The sequence below is a fragment of the Eurosta solidaginis genome, chromosome 4 (assembly GCF_040869045.1).
Source record: "Eurosta solidaginis isolate ZX-2024a chromosome 4, ASM4086904v1, whole genome shotgun sequence".
In the NCBI taxonomy this organism is placed as follows: Eukaryota; Metazoa; Arthropoda; class Insecta; order Diptera; family Tephritidae; genus Eurosta; species Eurosta solidaginis.
The window spans coordinates 23886932-23898439 of record NC_090322.1 but is presented as its reverse complement, the minus strand read 5'-3'; the positions used below and the strand labels follow the sequence as shown (position 1 = coordinate 23898439).

The following is an 11508-nucleotide window of genomic DNA, read 5'->3' as shown; positions in this document are numbered from 1 at the left end:
GCGGGGAATCAAGTTGTACTGAATTTCGCATGGGAAACGAGAGAAACGTTCTGTCACAAGCACAACTTAATGATTGGATAACAGATTTGGAACTATCCAAGGAAAAGGCCGAGATCCACACTCCTCGTATGCAACAATTTAAATTTGTGCCATCCGATGTTAAGGTGATATATTGTAGAACTCGTCACGAACCAATTTTCCAAACACTATACCAAGAAAGTCAGTATATGCTACTGCAACGACATTCCTGGTTTATTCAAAGAGTTTGGTCAAACATATGATTCAAAAGAATGGCGATTGTTCATAGACAGCAATAAACTGAGTTTGAAGGCTGTATTATTGCATATTGGTAACAAAAAGCCTTCTATCCCGATCGCACATGCAGTAAATACAAAGGAAACCTACGAGAAAATGCAAAAACTACTCAAATTTATCAAATATGAAGAGCATGATTGGAAAATATGTTCTGATCTCAAAGTCGTTGCAATGCTATGCGGTCTACAAAGTGGCTACACCAAGCACTGCTGCTTCCTCTGCAAGTGGGATAGCCGAGCTCGCAAGGATCACTACGTCAGAAAGGATTGGCCGGAAAGAGTCGAGTTTACCGTTGGTGTGGATAACATCAAATACACCCCTCTTGTCAAGAAAGAGAAAATCATACTTCCACCCTTACACATTAAGCTCGGTCTCATTAAAAACTTTGTTAAGGCTTTGGACAAAGAAGGCGAAGCATTCGACTATTTGAAAACAATTTTTCCAGATACATATTTCTCAAGCCAAGATAAAGGAAGATATTTTTGTTGAACCACAAATAAAAAAGTTGATCAACAATAATCAATTCAAAGGACTAGTCTCATCAGTTGAGGCAGCAGCGTGGGAATCCTTTGAAAAGGTCGTTACTTCTTTCCTTGGTAGACACAAAAGCCCTAACTACGAGCAGATAGTGAACGACTTAATCAATAATTATGCGAAAATGGGTAAATATTAAAGGCTTATTAAAATTATTTTCCCAAATTCTATAACTTGTTTACCTAACTAATATTTTCTTTCCAGGCGGCGTAAATACGTCTTTAAAAATTCACTTTCTGCACTCACATTTGAGCTTTTTTCCGGCAAATCTTGGCGACGAAAGTGACGAACATGACGAAAGGTTTCATCAGCAAATGAAATTAATTGAGAATCGATATCAAGGATTCTGGGACGTCGCAATGATGGGTGATTACTGCTGGTTTCTCATAAGAGAAACCGATCCTAAACTGAATAAGCGTCAAAGTAGAACACATGATTATTTCGACTACATAGTAAAATCAAATTAAGATAAAGATTATAATATATAATATAGTATAAACATAAATAAATTTAAAAAAAGTAAAAAATATGGGTAATTTCATTCATAAATTGAGCTTTTTAACTAAATAGAAACAGAGCATAGCTAGATATCTCACTCTTCTTTATACCATACATACGTTTTGAGGTACACGTTGAAATTGCGCAACCTGGGTATTTTTATTTGATCGCTTATAACTTACGTAGTTTTGCATCGATTTTCTTCGATGATAGCTTATCTTTTTTCTAATTAAACAGAGCTTTACGTAAAGAAAAAATATCTGGAAAATAAGTTGTGGTTTTGGAATGCTGCCCTCGCAAAGAGTAATTTTTTTCATATTTTTTCATAAAAAAAAAACAATAATTTGAAATGTTAAGCTAATATCTCTAAAACTATCTGGTTGAGCAAAAAACAATGTATGATGCAAGTTTTTGCTTGACCCGTGCGTGAGATATACGTAATTAAAGGGAGCCATCTTTTTGGTTTTTTCGAATAACGGTAAATTGCAAATATCCCAAAAACGGTACCATAGAATCAAAAATGAACTCGATTTTGGAAATCAGGGGGTGGTTTTACATACGAATTTCATAACGGCGTCTCTGGTAAATGTTGGCTGTCGACCAGTGTAATTAGAAACTTAGAGGAGAAGAGTGATATTCTAACTCCACATACCAAAGCAATTCTGAGAAAGGTATTGCAACAGGACAGACATATCTAACCCCAAGAATGCTGGCGAGTGATTTATGGCTCTTGACTAGCGTCTTTCATATCTACCCAATGATAGTCTAATTTCTTTTGTTCAGGTATTAAATAGTGCGGCCGTTGCGGTAGTAGCTACAGTACCAAAAGCTTTTGGCGAGAGTTGCCGACGTGTACAGCTCTTTGCTGGTTGTAAACCCGCTACGATACTGTGCGAGCAACTTAAGGTACATACATGCCGTATTGTCTCGGAAGCGAGTTTATATGTGATCACATCGCACCTTCTAGCTTATCCCCCTCCTGCTTCCACAAACAATTTGGGATCTCCAGAGCTTCGCCCGCTCAATATGTATATATAAACATATTAATTTCGATAGTCATCGGACGAAGGTCCGGTAATAACAGGTTGTTAGATTTTAAATTATCATGCAATAATAACCATTACCAATACAGCCTACAGCTGACAGGAGCTTTTTTGACAAGCGCCCGAAAACACCTCAACACAATATCCCTACAAGACGGAGGTAACCAGTTCACCCACACATTCAAAGCTTTTTTCGCTCTCCACTAACACATCGACGTTTCTTGCTGTCATCGAAACGACAGCGTCATCTTAATACGACAATTTATTAATTATTCCGGGAAACATTTTAAAACGATGAAAAACTATAATTGTGGTAATTAAACTAATAAACTAAAAAAGTGCTTGTGCTACGGGCTTTTAGGTGTGACGTATGTTAGCGGTTTAGGCACTTCTAAATTAACCTGGCGCATTAACTAGAGGCAGCCAAGTTCTCTTGCCACCAATTGGAATTGGAAGATTCGATTTCCAAAACCAAAAAAGGTAACATTTTCAAGACAGTGCACAACCTAAACAAAGGTGGTATCAAAAGACGCGTGTCGAGATCCTTTTTTAGAATCTGAAAGTTGTATGGAATCGACGGGATGGCCTAGAAGGTTTCAGGTGGTCATATTAAATCGCTCCCGGGGAGTGTCCTTATCGCTACAACCAAAGCAACATTATTTACTCTCTGCTTTTCATTTATACGTATGTGTATTTTTAACTAATAAAAAAAGGTTATATTATTCTAATATATATCATCTCTGCCGGGGTGCGATTCAGCTCAGGATATGCCAAAACAACAAGAAACCTACAATTAAATGCAGATTCACGTGTCATTTGCCAAGGATTTACCGGTAAACAAGGTACTTTCCACAACCAACATGCTTTGCAATACGGTACAAAATTGGTTGGATGTATTTTCCCAAAAAAGGGTGGAACTACGCATCTTGGTTTGCCAGTATTTGCTTCGGTAATTTATATTGATTTGTATTGATTAAAAATTGCAATAGTAGATAACACTAGATACAGTGACAGGTAAAGTGCAAAAGGTACGTAAACCAATACAAAAGTTGGTGGAAAATTGTATACATATTTTGAAAATAGACGGCATTTAGCAATTCCAATGGTGACAGACCTTTATCAAAATTTGCTTCGTAAATGTGTTTCAAGTGAACTATTTTGTATTTGTATTTATTAGGCAATTCATCCCAGCACAACAATTTGGCAAAAATAATTTTATAGTGCTAGTCGGTAAAAGGCATAAAATAGGAACAATTTAAACTTGAAACTTAAAGCTAATGACTATGGCTAAGAAAAGGTTACAATAAATAATATATTTAATAAATAGTAAATAAATAAAATAAACGAATGATAGAGTACATTTGCTTAGAAGAAATCAGTATTTTAATTGTCTAGGTTATTATAGAAACTTGGTAATTCTTTATTGAAGAGCAGAGCATTGCTTATAAGCCTAAGTCTAGAAGGGAGCGAGTTCCAAAGACGTATGGAAGTAATGAAGAACTGGCGATCAGATATTAGCATACGATGTCTGAAGTGGGTAAGGAGAACAGATCTAGACGACTGGAGAAACAAAAAAAACAACAACAACAACTGGAGAAAATTTAGCCTCCGATACAGATAGTCAGGTTCCTTCATATATATTAATTTATGTAGCGTAGTGAGCGTTTTAAGTTTAATAAGGTTATCGAAAGAAATGTTTTGCAACCTGTAAGCATGATGAGAGACGTGGTCAAGTCTTTTCAACCCATAGACGTATCTAGCAATGTTGTTATAAACAACATTAAGTTTCCTATTACATACATAGTCACAATTAGAGTAAACCTCACAACCATAAAGGAGCGTAGGTATTAAGTACGCTTTTGCTATTAGTAGACGAATATGTAACAGAGTAAAATATTGTGTAAGCCAGAGTGTACGAAGCATCCCATACACTTTTCCCACTGTGCGGAAGATGTGATCTTTCCATGTCAAGGTTTTGTTAAAAACTACACCTAGATTTTTTGCCGTGTCAACGTATTCTATAGTAGTGTTGTCTAAAATTAAATTTTCCATTCCACTTTTATCTATTGACCTTCTATGAATGACTATACATTTCGACTTCTTAGGGTTAAGACATAAGCCGTTCATATAAGCCCACGTACCAATTTGACACAAATCGTAATTTAAGTTATTAATACATGAACTGGTACGATCACTAGGACAGCACATATACAATTGTACGTCGTCAGCATAAATGTGAATATTACAATACTTGAGAACACCAGGCAAATCGTTTATATACAAAACAAATAACAGGGGACCAAGGATTGAGCCTTGTGGGACTCCTCTTAAAACACTGACGAAGTCAGACTTTCTGCTACCAACACTTACTGCATGAGTTCGGTCGGCCAAATACGATCTGATTAAGGCTGTTGCACAGATGGAGAAATTAAATAGGTTGTCCAGCTTCTTGCAGTAAAATTTTTGTCAACTTGTTCTCGAATATCCTCTATCACCGATAGGAGCGCCGTTTTACAGCTACGATTTGACCTGAATCCAGACTGGGAATCTGTGAGAAGATTATTATCCTGCACATAAGTATTTATCTGGCAGTGCAAAATTCGTTCGACGACCTTGGAAAGGAAAGGCAGAATAGCTATAGGTCTATACTCCTTGTTTTGCTTGGGGATTGGGATTACCTTAGCAACTTTCCAACATTTGGGAAATACACAGGACGTCAGCACAGAGTTAACCAAGTAGGTTAAGTGAGGAAGGATTTTAGGAAGAATTATTTTTAAAAATTTCGGACATATACCATCGAACCCCATAGCATTAGACTTTACTGAAAGAATGGCTTGAACGACATCACAATCATCGACACTAGCAAACTCAAGAGGACCAAAATCAACATTAGCGCGAATACAATAATTGTCAGCACATATATTGTCAGTTGAGATTGGCAGATTTACAAAATTTATATTTATCTCGTTAATGTCTACATCAGGGAGGACAGAAATATCGCATTTGGATTTTTCGATACCAATGTTTAATCGACTTCCAGGTTTCCTTCGAACTCAAAGCAGCACTAAACTTATTATTATAAAATTTCTGCTTAGCTGACCTAATGGCTTTGTTTGCAGCGATCATAGCTGCTTTGAAGCAGTTGTGAGCCTCCAGGGTTTTGTATCTTTTCCATCGTGAGTAAGCAAGGTTACGCTGGTGAATTAAGTGTTTTAGATTGGCACTAAACCAAGGGGTATTATTGTGTGTAGCAGCCTTGAGTTTCACTGGCACATGGTTGTCGAAAAGCCTAATAATATGGTTCTGTAGGAATGATGCCTGATCATCGACCGATGTCAGCGTAAGAATCAAGCTCCATTCGACCGACTCCACCGCTGCATTAAGGGAACTGTAATCTATGCTTCTAAAATCACGATACGTAAAGGAACATTGGATGTGTGACGTTTGAAAGTTGTAACTAAGAAATATCAGATCGTGTTTTGAAAAGCAAGATGCCGACAATTGATCGTAGTGGAGCAATTTCAGGGGATCATTCACAAAAAATAAATCCAGCAAAGAAGAATTTGAGTCAGTAAAGTGTGTAGGTGAAGTTAAATTGGTGGGAAAAAGTCCAAGAGACTCCATACTTAGCTATAGAGTTGAGCCGACGAGAAGGTTGGAGTTGAAATCCCCAGCGATGATTATATTATCATAGCTTATAAGTAGAGGCTCGAGAAATTCAATAAACCCAGAGAAGTCAACTCCACTATTAGGTCTGTATGCACAGCCGATAAGAAGCCTTTCATTATTTACAGAGAACACGTCTCGAACACATATTCGACAGAATCACTTGGACTAGCACTGCAGCAAAGTTTACAGGATAAACTACTTTTAACATATATAGCAACACCACCACCATGACCACGTCTATATTTCACATTCTAAGCTTTGAGAAATATCCGACTTGTATTTTTCGACAAATTTTGCTGCGCTCGCCCGAACCGTAGTTTCATCCATGTCTTAAATTGCCACAAAAAGGAAAACTTCGTTCAAATTTCTCATAGCTGCAAATCGTTCAGTAATGCCAGTGATTACCGAATCAACGATCACCAAGAATGTATTGTTTTTGAAATCAGACTCTGAATCATCCGTAATCATCTCATTTAAATTATCTTCAGAACGCCTTTTGGGTTTTCTCTTTCGAATGTCCGGAAATTTTGGCGAGATGTTCAATTGAATAGCAACTGTTTTGCATTCGTTTAAAATTGTTTCCCATTGGTTCCTGATCAACTTCAAATCAGCTAATAAGGCATCTAGATATCGGACCTGTTGTTGTTGTAGCAATGCTCGCCCCACCTAATAGCCGCGACCGATCACAAATTGTCATCAATATCCTCTAACGGGAGTCCAAGGAAACTTGCCGTTTCAACAGGGGTGGACCATAAGGAAAGGGGTGTTAGAGGCGTTGGTTCCACATTACAATTGAAGAGATGGTTGGTGTCATGTGGGGACACATTGCAAGCGGGGCATACATTTTGTATGTCGGGGTTGGTTCTGGATAGGTAAGAGTTTAACCTGTTACAGTATCCAGAACGAAGTTGAGCAAGAGTGACACGCGTTTCCCAGGGGAGTATGCGTTCCTCTTCCGCAAGTTTTGGATAATTTTCGTTAAGTACTGGATTCACCGGGCAATTCCCGGTATAAAGGTCCGACGCCTGTTTATGGAGTTCACCAAGGACCTGCTTGTGTTTTTTCGCTTCATACGGCTGGGTTCTCAGGTGCCGTATTTCCTCAAAATGCTTACGGAGATGACTCCTTAAGCCCCTAGGTAGTGCTGGTTCATCAATCAGATGTCTGTTGGGATGCCCAGGTTTCTGGGTATTCAACAGGAACTGTTTGGTCAGCATCTCATTTCTCTCCCTGATGGGGAGTATTCTCGCCTCATTATGCAGATGGTGTTCTGGGGACATAAGACAGCCCGTGGCGATTCTGAGAGCAGTATTTTGGCAGGCCTGTAGTTTCTTCCAGTGGGTGATTTTTAGGCTTGGCGACCATATGGGTGACGCGTAGCACGTAATCGGCTGGCTAATTGCTTTGTATGTAGTCATGAGCGTTTCTTTATCTTTTCCCCAAGTACTGCTAGCGAGGGATTTGAGGATTTTGTTACGGCTCTGAATTCTCGGAACAATTGCGGCTGCGTGCTCACCAAAATGTAGATCCTGATCAAACGTCACACCCAAGATTTTGGGGTGTAGGACAGTCGGTAGCGTAGTGCCATCGACGTGGATGTTCAAAATGGTCGACATTTGGGACTTACATGTTGTAAATAAGGTCGCGGAAGATTTAGTCGGTGATAATGCCAGGTTTCGCGAGGCGAAAAAACTGGAGAGATCAGGAAGGTAGCCGTTTATTTTATTGCATAGCGCATCGATCTTTGGGCCTGGGCCTGTGGCCATTATTGTGCAGTCATCGGCGTAGGAAACGATTGTGACTCCTTCCGGTGGTGAAGGTAGCTTAGATATGTAGAAATTAAACAAAAGTGGGGATAGGACACCACCCTGTGGCACCCCTTGTTTAATTCTCCTTGGTTTTGATGTTTCGTTTCTAAATTGCACCGATGCCTGCCGACCACCCAGATAATTTGCGGTCCAGCTTTTAAGACATGGGGGAAGGGTAGACCCTTCCAGGTCCTGCAGTAACGAGCCATGGTTGACCGTATCAAAAGCTTTTGATAGGTCTAGCGCTACGAGTACTGTTCTATGGTGGGGGTATTGATTTAAACCGCAATTTATCTGGGTGCTAATGGCATGTCGGACCTCAACATCTGTGGTGGCGTCTCTCGCTTGGAGGACCACGCTTCTGTCATTAATGGTAGGGTTTTAAACCAAATTGAGGACAGCAAGATACATTCGAACTTGTTCATGTACTTGAGAATGCCGGTAACATCGCCGTATGCTTGCGCAGTCAAATTTGGCTTTTGGCTGAAAGACTATGAAAAGAGCTAGGTACATTTTTTTTGAGGATGTCACATCGTTGTGGAGTGCTGCCGAAGAAAATAATTGCAGCCGTACAACATTCTGCAGCATCAACACAACATAAATTGATAGCGTTTTCTTTTCTGAAATAAATTGTTGCCTAAGTAAATGGTAATACTCTACCCCATCGGGTTAAGGGGTCAGAATATACCCGCGGTAGGTATGCCTGTCGTATGCGTAAGAGGGGACTAAAATATCAGATTCCAGGGGCTGTGCAGGTTTCCAGCGCAATATATAGCTTCCCCAAACCTAATTGTCAACCTCACCTATCCGCGGCGAATCCTGTTTCACTAACAGACGCGGCTCTGGCGACCCCAAGCTCCTCATGGAACTTGGGATGGGGAGGGAGGGGATGGTCTGAAGGTTTAATGTGGTCACATAAATCGTTCCCGAGATGGTCGGGCTAGCACCTTAATGGTGCTTTGGTACCGGAGCGTACTGGATCTGTATCCGGCAAAGGACCATCACATCGATAATACTCCTCAAAGCCTTCGGGGAGCAACCTTATCGCTACAACAACAACAACAATAGAGTTACTCCTACCTCAGAAAATGGTCAACATTTATAGTGCATGCAAAGAACATTTCAACTCACCAAATTCACTCATATTAACAGAGTATATGTGGAACTTAAGAGCGAATTGAGAGTTTCACAAAGTTGCACTGCCACACCGCCATTTTATACAGGGTAAAAGTGTAACGCTTTTGCGTTGCGAGCAGGCAAGAATTTTCACAAAAGAACGAAATACCCCGTAAAGGCGTTGCCTGTTTTTTAGAATAGAACAACAACGCTTGCGTAACACTTTATCCAGAAAAGAAAACGCTATCATAGCTGCGGGTTGCACAAGGCGAGTAATCAGCATTCAAGTTTTTGTCGAGAATGTGATGTAGTGCTCCGTTGTAAGCTCCTTTCATATTGGCGCCGTTATCGTACCCTTGTGCACGACAATCTTCAATCATGTATGGCAAATTAGATCAGCGATTTTCTGAGCAGTTTTTTGGTTACAATTCACGAAAGCCAAAATCTGTTCATTATCAATATTCGTTGCTTTTGAAATTCGGCTTAAAATTTCCACATGGAACAACTAAAGACTCTCCTGAATTAAAAAAATGTCTTAGTACCTCTAAATCGCGGGCCCCCCGAGAAATACCGGGCCCCTGAGAAATATCGTGCCCTGCGCTTGCCAGGCTAAGGCTACAGCTATTAGGAGTGATAAAGATGTCAGATCTAGAAGCAGCAAGTGGCTTAAGTCCTAGGAAGCTTCTAGTATTTGTCAAGAGGACGGAGTTTTTTTATAACATAGGTCCTGGTTCTTGATAGGGTTTTCAGCTTGGTCGTTAAAACAAACTTCTGGTAACACTACGGACTCATTCAGTCTATGTGAGACCGGCCACTTCAACCTAACCTATATTTTGTATTTTGGTTTTTACTTTAGAATCTACCGGTTAAGTAAGCGATGTCAGCTAACTAAGCGCCTTCAAATGTAGATCCATAAGGAACATGAGGTCGCCAGAGCCTCGGCTGTTAAAGAAACAGGATTCGCCACGGGTAGGTGACGTTGACAATTGGGTTGGAGAGGCTATATATTGCGCTGGCAACCCATTAAAAGGATTGCGCTACAAAACCCCTTGAATCAATTTGGTATTTTAGTCGCCTCTTACGACAGGCATAGCTACTACGGGTATACTCTAAGCCCACTAACCCGCTGGAGCCATGAGAAGCGTGAGTGCACTTTGGGCGTCGCAAGGCAAGTTCCGTCGTGCCTGGTGTTGTTGGGTGAGCGGCCAGGCAAGGCAGCAGGGTACACATGCACCATTCAGGAGGATACCCTCGCTGCGCCCAGAAAATCTGGGAAAATTAGATGTACTGCTCAGATCCAGCAAACGAGTATGTTCTGTACTGGCATATGATAAACTTGTAGACAACCAAACGTTTACTTTCCTGTCCAAAAGGGAATTGGTGCTCGGCACTGCTGCTAAAGAAGAATAGACGTAGTCATATCAATTCGTTCCCGGGTTACTCGGGGAAAGCAGTTTTAGCAGTACTCTGCCCGTTTCAATTTGCACATCCATTCAAAGAACTTCGCATAATGGATTAAACAGTCATCTGCATTTATTCGTTTTTGTTTTTGTAGCACGCCTAATTTACTATCTATTACCCCAACATCTATCAATTATCCCTTGTTATAATCTTCGGGTACCCCCGCTACCGGAAGATGCCTTGGCATGGTGGAGGTTCACTTGAATTTACTTTACAGGTCCTGATTCTGGTTATCTGAAATCCCCTTGAGTATCTTGTATTTATTAAGCACTTCCGGTTATATTAAAAACTTATTATCTATCCTTACTGATATTCGTTTGTTTTTCATTCTAGGTAATTCGATTTGACATGTGGGCATAGCAATATTACAGCTGTGGCTGTAAGAAGAACGTACATTTGCTCAAACTACAAGAAAACTGCGACAACTGTCCCTCGGCCTTTTTAGTATCACATATAAGGCCCTACCACGCATATTATGGGAAAGGGTCAAGTTCAAAGGCTCAACATCACCTGCAAATCGACTTTGATAGCACGAAATGGGGCTGCATATATTCCGGTATTATATCTACAACACTCATATCTATGCAAACTGATACTAACAACACCACCCGCGCAGGAAAAATTGAGCACCATCAGTGTGAGCTTCGAAACTCAAAATGGTTTCAGAAAGGGCACGACTACGAATGAGTTTATGTCTTTACATATGTAGTTTGTACATATAAATATGCGCATATGTTAGGTTTACTAGAAAATTAAGGAAATTATTTTGTAAAAACCATTGTATACATAATTTATTCATAATTAAATATTATTTAAAGAAAAGGGACGCGTTTCATTCATATAAAAAGCGAATTGACAGAAGGTAACCGGTACGGGTAACCGATAGGCCAGTTACCCGTGTTGTTGTTGTTGCATATGTTTTGGTTAGCGATAACGAAAGCATACCTAATGAAGTAACTTAAAAATGTAAATAACATCGAGCGAGAAGGAATGTCGAAAACACAATAGGTAAGAGCGAGAAAGCGAGTCACACGTACACTATTTTGAGAGAGCGCATGCGTTAC

The 11508-nt window shown here is 39.9% G+C and overlaps 1 long non-coding RNA gene across 1 annotated transcript; it reads left to right on the top strand.

The window, feature by feature from the left end:
• Positions 1–2632: 2632 nt before the first annotated feature.
• LOC137247719 (uncharacterized) lies at positions 2633–11216 on the top strand. The gene is made up of 3 exons (XR_010951883.1): positions 2633–3074; positions 3150–3339; positions 10778–11216. It is a non-coding gene; the product is annotated as an uncharacterized lncRNA (long non-coding RNA).
• The last annotated feature ends 292 nt before the right edge of the window (positions 11217–11508 follow it).